The 13,090-nt window shown below is 46.2% G+C and overlaps 1 pseudogene; it reads right to left on the bottom strand.

The window, feature by feature from the left end:
* Positions 1 to 485: 485 nt before the first annotated feature.
* On the bottom strand, positions 486 to 2,107 carry LOC121838438 (annotated as a pseudogene).
* Between the last annotated feature and the right edge of the window lie 10,983 nt (positions 2,108 to 13,090).

Genomic DNA, 13,090 nt, shown 5'->3' with positions numbered 1-13,090 from the left:
AGTAAGTACTTAAAAAAAACGTATATTAAACGTAACATAAACAAAAAAAATGTTTCAGCACCGAGGTTCAAACCACTCGAGGGATAAAGGCAGGACCCTCCTCCCTTGCCTCGGTGCCGGCTCCGCCCTCAAACCAGCGTGCTCCGGCCGGCACACCGAGCAAGAGAAAGAGAGAAACCGCCCTGGGGCTCGCTGCTCAAGGTGTTCGCCGACATGGAGGCCAGTCACAAGCAGCGACACAAGGACCGGATGGCTCTTCTCGAGCGCCTCGTGACTGCCATTCAAAAAGAGCGCGCCGGCAGAGTAGATGTGCTTCATGCACTTCACTAAACTTGACAACAGCTTGACTGTTTCGCAGGCTGTTTCATGTTTTAGATTTATTGTTTCAACTGGTGCAAAATTGTGCCGTATGAATAAATTCATTGAAATTGTCTTGCTGATTTTGTTTGCCTCCCCTCTGCAGTTCCCTGATTCATTCTTAGTCTTTAAATCATTTCCGAGTTTTGTAGGATGTATTTTTTTTTTACCGCCACATCTAGTTTGTTTTTTAAAGTTGTTTTGATTGTTATGTTAGCCTGAAAATAGCTTGGGGAACAATGTTTCGTTTTAGGAGTCAATGGCACTGACTACCGGTGCATGCCCACATATATGCCTTCTGCGATACGAATGTAGTAGGATATTGGATCAAAATAATACTGTACGCAGAAATAAAGGAATGAAGTAACCCGTTACTTTGTTTAATTGTGTTTTCGTGAAGTCAGTATGTTTCATTTTCCAAAGCTCAAGTACCATCTTCGTATGTTCATAGACACACACACACACACAAAAGACGAACACTATTTTTGGAAGAGCAGGTGCAGGTATCGCTTGCTAACATTCGGTCTTAGCCAACCCCACCTAGACAGAAGGCCTCCGCATGGTTCCCTCTTCCTCTATGAAACGTCATCACAGTCGGATCGCGCTCGGTCGGCTATTGGACCCGAGCCCGACCTTCGACGCGCTGATTGGCCACGAGCCGCAGCCGAACACTGACGCAGCACTCGTGCCCAATCTCTCGCCTCGATCGATCTGACTATGATGACGCGTGTGGAGGCCTTCTGTCCAGGTGGTGTTGTCTTAGCAATGGCCCCTCGGATCCGCTCAGAGAGACTCCTTGTGGCGTCGTCCGGTTGGATCGCGTGGTCGTCGTCGTGGGTGACTTGGTCAGGCGGGCGGGCGTTGTTCAGGTCATCGAAAAAGTCTCTCTCTGCATTACAGAGGTTGTGGAGAACGCAGGCGCCCATAACGACAAGGCAGCACGTTGGCGCTGTCGACCAAGCACATTCTCGGAAATCGCTGCTTGAGCAGCCCGAAAGTGCTATTGATTGTCACTCTCTGTTGACCGTGGTTCACGTTATACGTAGTCTTCCAGGTCGGCAGGGCCGCTTTTGAAGACTTGAAGGGGGTCATGACGTATGGCAGCAGGGGATAAGCCGTATCCCCCAGCAGGTACCCACCCGCACACTTGGCTTCCGCGTCCTCGAAGACGGGGCTCTCCTTCAGGATGCGGGCGTCGTGCGCAGAACCGGGGAACCCGATGTAGACGTCGATGAATCGATTTTGATCATCGCCGATAGCCTGCAGAACAATGAAATGAAACTTGCTCCGATTGTAGTAGGAGTTCGGAGACTCCGTTGGTCGCAGGTTTCTACATGGCATCCATCAATCGCCCCGATCGTTTTGTGGGGCCCTTTCCCTTTAGTCTTCCTCAGGAAGCCGGCTTGGGTCCTCCGACGTCTTTCCTGGTCAGGCCACGTGATTATTTGCGCGCTGATGCCGTTCAAAAAGTTCAGCACTCTTTCAATGCAGAGGTGAACAGACAACTCCGTTATGTCAAAGCGATCCGCAATCTGGTACATTGTGGCTCTCGTGCCTAACTAAGCGCAATCAGCAACGTCTTCTCCGCCGAAATCTGCGGTCGTCCACCAACGGAGTCCGGGTAAAACGCCGAAGCTTCATGTCGACCAGCCAACCCCGCTAGTGTCTCTCTGGAAAGCCTGAACAAGCGCATAAATTCAAAATCAAAGTAGGTGTCGACCACCTTTTCGTAGTACAGGAGAACCCTCTTTCTGTCAGTCCGTGCCGAAACAATCCAGGCAAGGCCGATGATGTCGTCCAGCTCATCGTGGCTCTCGTCTTTGATGAGCGCTACTGCAGCCCCCAGTAGGTCTTGACGGGACATCGTCATCTTGGTCTCGTGAAGGTATCCAGGTGTACGTGGTCGATGAAATGTCTATGAAAGCGATCGCAGCACGAAATCAGACGATATGCAATGCAGACATGTTTCATTGGATGCTGCACGCACTTTGTAATACAATGTAAAGAAACATACATGTAAAATATTTTTCTCAAAGAATGTAATATAAAAATAACGCAAATGATCTTATCCAAGCGCAAGCAGACAAACTTCTATGACGACACAGCCAGACGGCAAGAGCAGACGACGCCTTGCGCATCCGTTTTATCGGTACTCCGGATGTCGATCACAGCGCCAGTCCTAACGCGGTGGCTGCAGTGGTTCTGTACCGCTGCTGCACGACTCTTGCACTCCTCTGAACTCGGACAGAACTGGTTCAAAACTTTCTAGCCGAATGGAAGAGACCTATCGTGAATTAGGAGAGAAACCGAAATTGACACCTGTAGTAACAAGTGAAGTCAAAATATAAGTTAGTTCCAGTTTCGTTCCTGAATTAAAACGTGCTTCCTGGCGACACTATTGCCCCCTTTTTATGTCCTGTTTTCAGGATAAAGAGATGACCTGCGCGCACAGCACCCTAGCTTCCTTCTATAAGTGGGAATAGTTTGTATCGCTGAGTGAAGCCAGCAGACAAGACAGGCTCCGCAACTGTAACACCAGCACGCATATCGCCCTCGCTATAACTGCCATATTGTTAAACGAGACGCGCCACTTATAGAGAGTCCAAAATCGCGAATAGTTACGACCTCGTCACACTCGAGTACCACAGTAGTCGCTGACAAAAGTAATACTGGTTTGCATCTATTCTGAGAGGTTGCGTTTCCTTCTGAACTCTTCCGCTAGAGAGCCTGTATTAGAGAGTTTATAACTGGTCGATCGGGGTAACGTTGTTTATGGGCCGCCTTTGCAGTAGGAGCTGCCAGGAGGTGACGAAAGCCTTGATGATCTGGAAACTTCTCCGCCTTTCCTGCTGCTTTCCTCCTCGCCGCGCTAAAAAGCAGCGCGTGGTCCACTGGCGACAGATCGCCGCGAGTAGGTGCCCGCCTTCAAATTGCAAAAGCTCCCCACTGCTTGAGATCAACCTTCTGTACAATCTAAGCTCTCCATTTTCTGCTCATGGTTCAGGTCGAGCTGCGTTTCCGTGCAAGACAAAGAAAACGTGAGAGGAGGACTAAGTCTCATACTTAGCTAAATATGTTGAACAATGCGGTAAAGGCCAACCATTCATAATCAATTTCCGACCGCGTGGCCGTGTACATGCACATAAACCAAAGCATTTCTAGCACGTCTTGAACAACTGAGTATAACGGCGCCATCTATTCGGAAGGCGGGAAACTATATCAGCCGTATCGGGGAACAGCGCTCCCCGTATGCGTGCTTCGTGTGACTCGGTCGCAAATATAGGCGGGGTGGCGGTATTGAGACCCCACCGCTTCAACCAAAATTTTACGGGCTTCTTTGAAGCCTACGTCGGAAGTCCTTCTTTTCCGCTTTTTCTTCTAATAAAGCGTCCTTTTTTTACTTTCCCGGTTAGAACATGAAGGAAATGCAGAATATGAAGCAACACATAAGACCTTGTAGCATTAATCGTGCATATAAAAAGAGGACGCAATGAATTCCTAATTTGTTTATTAGAATTCGAACAAAACAGCAACATGCAAATCCGTATACGTCGAAGCGTGCTTCAGACGGCTACTTAAGGCCCCATACTTGTGGCTAAATCACACAGTATGCCAGAAACACAATTTCTTGCAAAAATGAAGTGAATCAATCGATTCGCAGTGTTGAGTGCCTTTATACTATATATCGATCTATATGTGGACTTTCAATGCACCACGCATCTGTGCTATCCTTAACAAATTACATATTTTCATAAATGCTCCAGCGCACAAAGCATTGAGCCGGAGTAGAGCTTCTGGTGAGCGAATACTCTTTATCATCAAAAACAGAAAGCTGTTGCACAAAAAAAAACAAAAACGCACAGCTGTAGTGCAATTGCAAAAACGAATCAAAATACCGGTTCTCCCATTTGTTACATAATGCTTACATTGCCCATATTCTTGTCGATATCGCAACACGCAGAACAAAATAGCACCCAAGGAGCGTTTCCAGAACACAAAACCCGACACTCCAGAACACGGCAATACAAACTGCGGCACACCAACAACATTCAGCGACTCCGGCGACGACTGTATTTTTTTTTTTTTTTGGTTGAGATACGCTGCAGTGTATGTTAGCCATGTGAAACCAATCCGTCTCGTCGACTCTTTGAACGTGAGATCGAAAGGCTATTGACAGTCGGTAGTGCTTCCGCACAGGTACCCCCACGTAGACTAGTGCCAGCGGATCCTTTGTCTCAGTCAATCTGGGGTAGAAAGAGCGCATTATGCATGGCCTCTGTCTAACCGCGATGCACAGCCGGCCTTTCTTTGAAGCGTATTTGAAGCAGACATGAGACGTGCCCTCGTCCGCTTGCGGGTCAAGAGATCTCTCCAATTTTTTCACGACTACACTTCCGTATGAATCAGGGACGTCTGAGTTCCACGGTGTATATCTGGTAACGCACGGTCGAACTGGGCGAGCACCCAAAGCCGTTTTGAGTTTAATCATATCGTCCACGATTATTTCAGGAATGCGAGCGACCAGCCACGAAGTCAATTGGCCTTTGAAGTACACCGAAAGGGAGAAACTGCCCGGGACCCATGCTAGGACGACAAAGCGGCGATTTGTACAGGAGCGGACAGAGGCTTGCAAAGCACAACACGTCGAATAGAACGCCGCAAGCATGGCGTCGTTGGCCACAATCATCCCAGATGTAATAGCATCTGATAAATCTGTAACAACGAGTGTGATGAAGCAGAGTGTGACACATAGCACCAAAAAAATCAGCGACACCTTCGACCCTCGAAGGCATAATTATGAGTGAATGGAATTTTGCCTGATTCCTTCACATAGAACGTGAATGCTCCAATATTGGTGATTATTGGTAGGTCATAGTCTCAAATAAAGCCCCCCAGAGAATTTCTCAGAGAGCAGTAAAATATAAATTTTCTTGGCAAGGTAATTGCGCTCACTATCCCCTGCTGAAATACTGTCTTTACTAGTGATGCATTGAGGAGAGTCAGTGCCTGTAGCAAGCACGTAGCCAAGGGGGGGGGGGGGGGGGCTGGCCCCTTCCCCTTTCCGAAATCTTCCATTCTGCTGTGACCTCCTCTCCCCCCCCCCCCCCCCCTCCGAAACGAAATCCTGGTTACGTGCCTGGCCTGTGGTATTATTTTTCTGCTGTACTCATCGCAAGTGGTGAAGCATTTAGATACGCTGGGCGACGCCGTGCAAGCTATGCTTACCGGCTTCCCGGAAAACGAATGGAGACTGCGCGGGGCACTTTTCCCTAGGTGATTTTTTAAAAAGTGATCGGTTTCGTGCAGCTGATTTTCGCGGGACCAATTGGAACCCATATCAATGGTTTCCATTTCAGATTTCTGAAATGCGCCGAAGCAACGCGAGAACAAAGCCTCATCTGGTGACTACTAAACATGTAAGGAGAACGCAGGCATGTCTCGAAATGTCCCATCACCAGCCATATTGCTGCAACCAAAACCTGTAGTGTTTGAGCACCGGTTCCATGCAGGCTTCTGGCGGTCCTCGATGACGGTACATCATAAGAAAGGTCCGAAATCCGTACAGATCTGCGTTCTCTGTAATCAGGGCCCTTAGCTTGCTCCAATGCCGGCACCATCGTGTCCCTTTCACATCGAGGCTCTTCTGCCATTGAATATCTTGAGCGTTCCAAGATCCGCCGCAGCAGACGTCAATGGCATCCTGGTCCGAGCGACTCCATTTGTTAAGCAATTAATTAAATTCTTGAGTTGATTCACTGGAGCAGATTGCCCCTGACATATAGATGGTTTTTAGCCACGGCAAGCAGACAGAGCATAAGATTGGAGCACCATGTAGGCACTGGCGTCATCTACTTCTTACTGAGCTTGATACTAAATAATCATGAACTAATTTTTATATGTTTAGAATGCCAGCCAGCGCGCGGCTTTTATACTGGGGTGTACTTGCCTTCAACGCGGACCTTATTGATTGAACTTTTTGTTTTTGAACACACAGAAAACAAAATGCTGTTCCCTGCAGAAAATGGCTCACGCACGTAGTGTGTACTGAGTACCTTCTGATGTGGCCCGTTGATATGGTAATCAGAAGAACCCGGAATCAGTTTATTGATGCCAAATGATGTTATAGCGCGACATGCGTCACTGTTTATGTTGTGGCAGTACGAAGTATATTGAGGCACAATTATGAAAAAAAGTGTACCCCAATCTTTTGATAAATAATAATTTTATGCTAATTTTTAAGGCAAGATAAGAATTATAATGTGGCTCTTCTTTAATGATTTTCTTTACTGCTTTATGAAGAAGGCTTTAGTAGATATCAGACCTCAGCACGCAGGTGCGGGAAGAGGCCAAAAATGCAGTAAAGACGGCCGGGTTGCATTTTATATTATATAAATGTCATGCTATAAGCCGTTACATTGAAAGATTCCCCATTAAGTATGTGCTATACTTAATGCATCATTGTCAAAATGTGGGCTCCTCATTAACTGGAGAAATGCGCGTGTCATTAAAATATTCTGGTCAGATCATTTTTCCAGCGTGTCTATCCGCCAACCGATATCCCGTCTATTGCCAAGTTGCAAATGTTTAGAAGACATGGTGCGCCAAAGGGTGGGTTTTCTTTATGTAGAAAACCTACTCTAGATGCACCCACGGCGAGACTGGAAGATTGACGGAGGAGTGAATATCACTTGAGAAAAAAAAAAGGAACTCGGTTCTCTAATAAAATATAATCCAGTCATGCAGTCAAGTGTTCGAAAATTCTCATTGTGTAAAGTTTCGGTTGAATTCCGTTGTGCAAACTTTGCGAAACGTTTTGGCAAAGTCCAAGAATACTACATCGATCGGTTTCTCGTTACTTACTGCAATTGCAAAGTCATGACACGTCGGAAGCAGAAGCGTTGACACCCCGTGCAGAAAGCTGTGCTGTAGGTCTGACAATCTTTTTTTTCTTCTCAAAACTGTGTGACACTTTTGCGCTCCACGAGTTTTAAACATTTGCAACTTGTCGATGGACGGGACATCGGTCGGTGGATAGACACGCTGGAAAAGATATCTGACCAGAATAATTTAATGACACGGGCATTTCTCCCGTCTCTGAGGAACGTACATTTTGACAATGATGCATTAAGTATAGCACATACTTAATGCGGAACATTTCAATGTAACGCCTTATAGCATGACATTAATATAATATATATTGCAACCCGGCCCTTTTTAGTGCATTTTTGGCATCTTCCCGCACCTGCGTGCTGAGGTCTGATATCTACTAAAGCCTTCTTCATAAAACAGCAGAAAAAATCATTAAAGAAGAGACACATTATACATTGTAATCGTTCCTTAGAAATGAGCATAAAAATATTTTTTTACCAAAAGATTGGGGTACGCTCAATGATTGTGTCTCAATATTTTTGGACAAATTACTTCGGACAGCAACAACATCAACACCGAAATATATCACGCTATAACATCATCTGGCATCAAAAGACCGATTCCGGGTTCTTCTAATTTCCATATCAACGGGCCACATCAGAAGGTACTCGCACACACAACGTGTGTGCGCTATTTTCTGCAGTGAACAGCATTTTGTTTTCTGTGTGTTCAAAAACAAGGAGTTGAATCAATAAGGTCCGCGTTGAAGGCAAGCACACCCCAGTATAAAAGCCGCGCGCTGGCTGGCATTCTCAACATATAAAAATTAGTTTATGGTTATTTAGTATCAAGCTCAGTAAGAAGTAGATGACGCCAGTGCCTACATGGTGCTCCAATCTTTGAGAAGTATGCTCTGTCTGCTTGCCGTGTCTAACGCCATCTATATGTCAGGGGCAATCTGCTCCAGTGAATTAACTCAAGAATTTAATTCATTTCTTCACAACTGGACTCGCTCAAACCAGGATGCCAGTTTCGTCTGCTGCGGCGGATCTTGGGACGCTCAAGATATTCAATGGCAGAAGAGCCTCGATGTGAAAGGGACACGGTGGTGCCGGCATTGGAGCAAGCTAAGGACCCTGATTGCGGAGAACGCTCTGTACGGATTTCGGACCCTTCTTATGACGTACCGTCAGCGAGGAACGCCAAAAGCCTGCATCGAACCGGTTCCCAAACACTACAGGTTTTGGTATGCGTCAATATGGCTGGTGATGGGACATTTCGAGACATGCCTGCGTTCTCATTACGTCTTTCGTAGTCACCTGATGAGGCTTTGCTGTTGCGTTGCTTCGGCGCAATTCCAGAAATCTGGAATGGTAACCATCGATATGGGTTCCAATCGGTCCCGCGGCTATAAACTGCACGAAACCGATCACTCTTTAAAAAATCACCTAGGGAAAAGTGTCCCGCGTAGTCTCCATTCGTTTTCCGGGAAGGCGGTAAGCACAGCCTGCACGGCGTCGCCCAGCATACCTAAACGCTTTACTACTTGCGATGCGAAAAGCATCAAAATAATACTAGAGGCGCTGACCCTCCTCAATGCAACACTAGTAAGGACAGTATTCGCAGTAGGGCATAGTGAGCGCAATTACCGGGCCAAGAAAATTGATATTCTTATGCACTCTGAAAAAGTCTCTAGGGGGCTTGTTAGAGATTTTGATCTACCAATAGTTAACAATATCGTAACATTCACGTTCTACGTTAAGGAATCAAGCACAATCCCAGTCACTCCAGAGTATGTAATCGTAGGGTCGAAGCAGTCGCTGATTTGTTTGGTGCTATGTCTCGCATTCTGCTTCATCGCACTCGTTGTTACAGAATTATTAGATGCTACTACATCTGGGATAACCGTGACCAACGACACTATGCTTTTTCTTGTTGCGACGTTCTATTCGACGTCTTCTGCTTTGCAAGCCTCTGCCCGCTTCTGTACGAGTCGCCGCTTTGTCGTCCTTGCAAGGGTCCTGGGCGGCTTCTCCCTTTCGGTGTACTTCAAAGGCCAATTGACTTCGTGACTGGTCGCTCGCATTTCAGAACCAATCGTGGACGATATGATTAAACTCAAAACGGCTTTGGGTGCTTGCGCAATTCGACCGTGTGTTACCAGATATACACCGTGGAACTCAGACGTCCCTGATTCATACGGAAGTGCAGTCGTGAAAAAATTGGAGAGATCTCTTGACCCGCAAGCGGACGAGGGCACGTTTCATGACTGCTTCACATGCGCTTCAAAGAAAGGCCGGCTGTGCCTCGCGGTTAGACAGAGGCCGTGCATAATGCGCTCTTTCTACCCCAGATTGACTGAGTCAAAGGATCCCCTGGCACTATTCTACGTGGCGGTACCTGTGCGGAAGCACTACAGTTTGTCGATGGCCTTTCGATCTCTCGTTCAAAGAGTCGACGAGACAGATTGGTTTCACATGGCTATCGTACGCTGCAGGGTATCTCAGCCAAAAGAAAAATTACAGTCGTCGCCGGAGTCGCTGAATATTGTTGGTGTGGCGCAGTTTGTATTGCCGTGTTTTGGTGTGTCGGTTATCATGTTCTTTTTGGAAACGCTCTTTGGGCGCTATTTTGTTCTGCGTGCTGCGAGAGCGACAAGAATACGGGCAGTGTAAGCATTATGTAACAAATACAAGAACCGGCTCCTTGATTCGTTTTTGCAATTGCATTACAGATGTGCATTTTTTTCCCCAACACCTTTCGGTTATTGCTGATAAAGAGTATTCGCTCAGCAGAAGCTCAAACGCAGCTCAATGTTTTGTGCGCTTGAGCATTTAAGCAAAATATGTAATTTGTTAAGGACAGCACAGATGCGTGGTGCATTGAAAGTCCCCATACAGATCGATATATAATACAAAGGCACTCAACAGTGCTGATCGATTTATTCACTTCATCGTTGCAAAAAATTGTTTTTTTTTTTTTTTTTTTTTTGCATAGTTTGTGTATGAGCCACAAGTATGGGGCCTCAAGTGGCCGTGTGAAGCACGCTTCGACATTCGGATTTTCATGTGGTTGTTTTGTTCGAATTCTAATAAACAAATTAGGAATTCATTGCGTCCTCTTTTTATATGCACGCGTAATGCTACAAGGTCTTATGTGTTGCTTCATATTCTGCATTTCTTTCATGTTCTAACCGGGAAAGTAAAGAAGGACGCTTTGCTAGAAGAAAAAGCAGATAAGAAGGACTTCCGACGTAGGCTTCAAAGAAGCCTGTAAAATTTTGGTTGAAGCGGTGGGGTCTCAATACCGCGACCCCGCCTATATTTGCGACCGAGTCACCCGAAGCGCGCGTACGGGGAGCACTGTTTCCCGATGCGGCTCATATAGTTTCCCGTCTTCGCAATAGATGGCGCCATTCCTCAGTTGATCAAGACGTGCTAGAAATGCTTTGGTTTATGTGCATGTACACGCCCGGTGCGGTCGGAAATTGATTATGAATGGTTGGCCTTCAGCGCATTGTTCAGCATATTTAGCTATGTTTGAGACTTTGTCATCCTCTCAATTTTTCTTTGCCTTCCACAGAAACGCAGCCTCGCCTGAAGCATGAGCAGAACATGGAGAGCTTAGATTGTACAGAGGGTTCATCTCATGCGGTAGGGAGCTTTTGCAATTTGAAGGCGGGCACCTACTGCCGGCGATCTGTCGCCAGTGCACCATGCGCTGCGTTTTCGCGCGGCGAGGAGGAAAGGCGGAGAAGTTTGCAGATCATCAAGGCTTTCGTCAACTCCTCGCAGCTCCTACTGCAAAGGCGGCCCATAAACAACGTTACCCCTATCGACCAGTTATAAACTCTCTAATACAGGCTCTCTAGCGGAAGAGTTCAGAAGGAAACGCAACCTCTCAGTATAGATGCAAACCAGTACTACTTTTGTCAGCAACCACTGTGGTACTCGAGTGTGACGAGGTCGTAAGTATTCGCGACTCCAACTCTCAATATGTGGCGCCTCTCGTTTAACAATATGGCAGTTATAGTGAGGGCGGATATGCGTGCTGGTGTTCCAGTTGCGGAGCCTGTCTTGTCTGCTGGCTTTGCTCAGTGATACAAATTATTCCCGCTTATAGAAGGAAGCTAGGTTGTTGTGCGCGAACGCCATCTCTAGATCTGTAAAAGAACACACAAAAACGGTGCAATAGTTTCGCCAGGAGGCACGTTTTAATTCAGGGATAAAACTGGAACTAACTTATATTTTGGAATTCGCTTGTTACTACAGGTGTTAATTTCGGTTTCTCTCCTAAATCACGATGTGTCTCACAGCGTAATTATTGAGCTGTATATATACGCATATGTTGGGTACTTTTCTTTTTTTTTTTAAACCATAAAAGCTTATGCGGTTTGTGCCAGTGAGTTATGCGGTCAGGGACACATTATGTGGGTGGCTACTTTTTCCAGTATGTGGGATAATTAATTACACTTCGATTATTATATTTCTAATTAATAAAAATGCAGTTATGGTTCCAATTAGAAACTTCCTCAGAGTCATCGAAAACCACTTAATGAGTAATTTTATGAAAGTCTTTCTGCGCGTGAGAAGCGTAGCAGTGCACTAAAGTTACCACTCGTTGAACAGGTAGAAGGCTGGGACTAGACAAGAGGCGTAAAAACCAATCTTGCGCCTTACCGCAACCGCTAGCCTTGTACGTGCTCCACGAGTGGTAACTTTAGTGCACTACTACCCTTCTCACGTGCTCAATGTCTTTCTGAAAATTACTGATTTAGTGGTTTTCGATGACGCTCAGCAAGTTTCTAAATGAAACCAGATATGTACTTTCATAAATTAAAATTTAAGTAACAAGTTCTAGTAATTAGCAGTTTTATCGAAAAGGTTAGTCACCTACATAATGTCCCCTTGGCGGTAGTACTGACTTAATGAAACTGTTCTTTTCTCGAATTTCGCTTCATTTTAAAAGTTATAGGCAAATTAAACTCACAAACATGCAAACAATAACCTCTTACGTGACGTCCTTGGTTGCTCGAGGGGCCGTGAACTAGAGGACGGGTAGTGAGCTCAGCAAGCGCTCACGGCCGCCGCACTCCGTGTCGACGGCTCGAGAGGGCGCCACTAAAGCATGTTCTGGATAGGCTGTATAAAGCGGGCTGCCAGGGCGGCTCGCATTGCATTTACTGCGCGATTAAACACTAATTCGGCATGACACTTCATTGGCCACAAACGACAGGAAACACGGGGTAAAGATAAGTTCAGAACGGGAGCCACTTCGCGCTGCCATACCGCCAAAGGGCCAAACAGCAAGCTAAAGCTGCTCGCCGAAGGTCTTGGGAACGCTCGAAACCGGTCGGATCCTCGACTGCAGCGCCGCCGCGTACATCCGGGTCTTTCTTCGCTCGCCGTTCGTCGTTTTCTGATCCCACTTCTTTACAATTATAAAATGTTCATGCATTTTGCCATTCGGAAGATATCACACACGCTTTGGCATATAGTTACGTACGATACGGTATAACTAGGGTTCGGAGTTTTCGGTTTAAACCGATAAAAGTACGCCGAATCCATTTTCGGAAATTTGGTTTTAACCAAAAAAGGTCAGTTTGTAGGTTCGTAGTTTTCGGTTTAAACCGATAAAAGTATGGTAGGGGAGGGGGGAGAGAGAGAGAGAGGGAGGTCGTTTGCAAGGTTAAACATTGTGTGACGCCTTCTTCCAAGGGTCAACATGCAACAAAAGAGGTCTCGGCTTGGCCTTCACGGGATCTGTGTCCTTTCTGTGATCGGGCTTAATGATCAATTCTCAATCCTTAAAAAAAAAAAAAAAAAAAGGTTCGGTTGTGGGCTTTATGCATTTCAGAGGTCCT

This window comes from Ixodes scapularis, unplaced genomic scaffold, assembly GCF_016920785.2.
Source record: "Ixodes scapularis isolate PalLabHiFi unplaced genomic scaffold, ASM1692078v2 PGA_scaffold6__148_contigs__length_123643588, whole genome shotgun sequence".
In the NCBI taxonomy this organism is placed as follows: domain Eukaryota; kingdom Metazoa; phylum Arthropoda; class Arachnida; order Ixodida; family Ixodidae; genus Ixodes; species Ixodes scapularis.
Note: the sequence above shows the minus strand (reverse complement) of the source record. Positions and strands in the feature narration are given on the sequence as shown.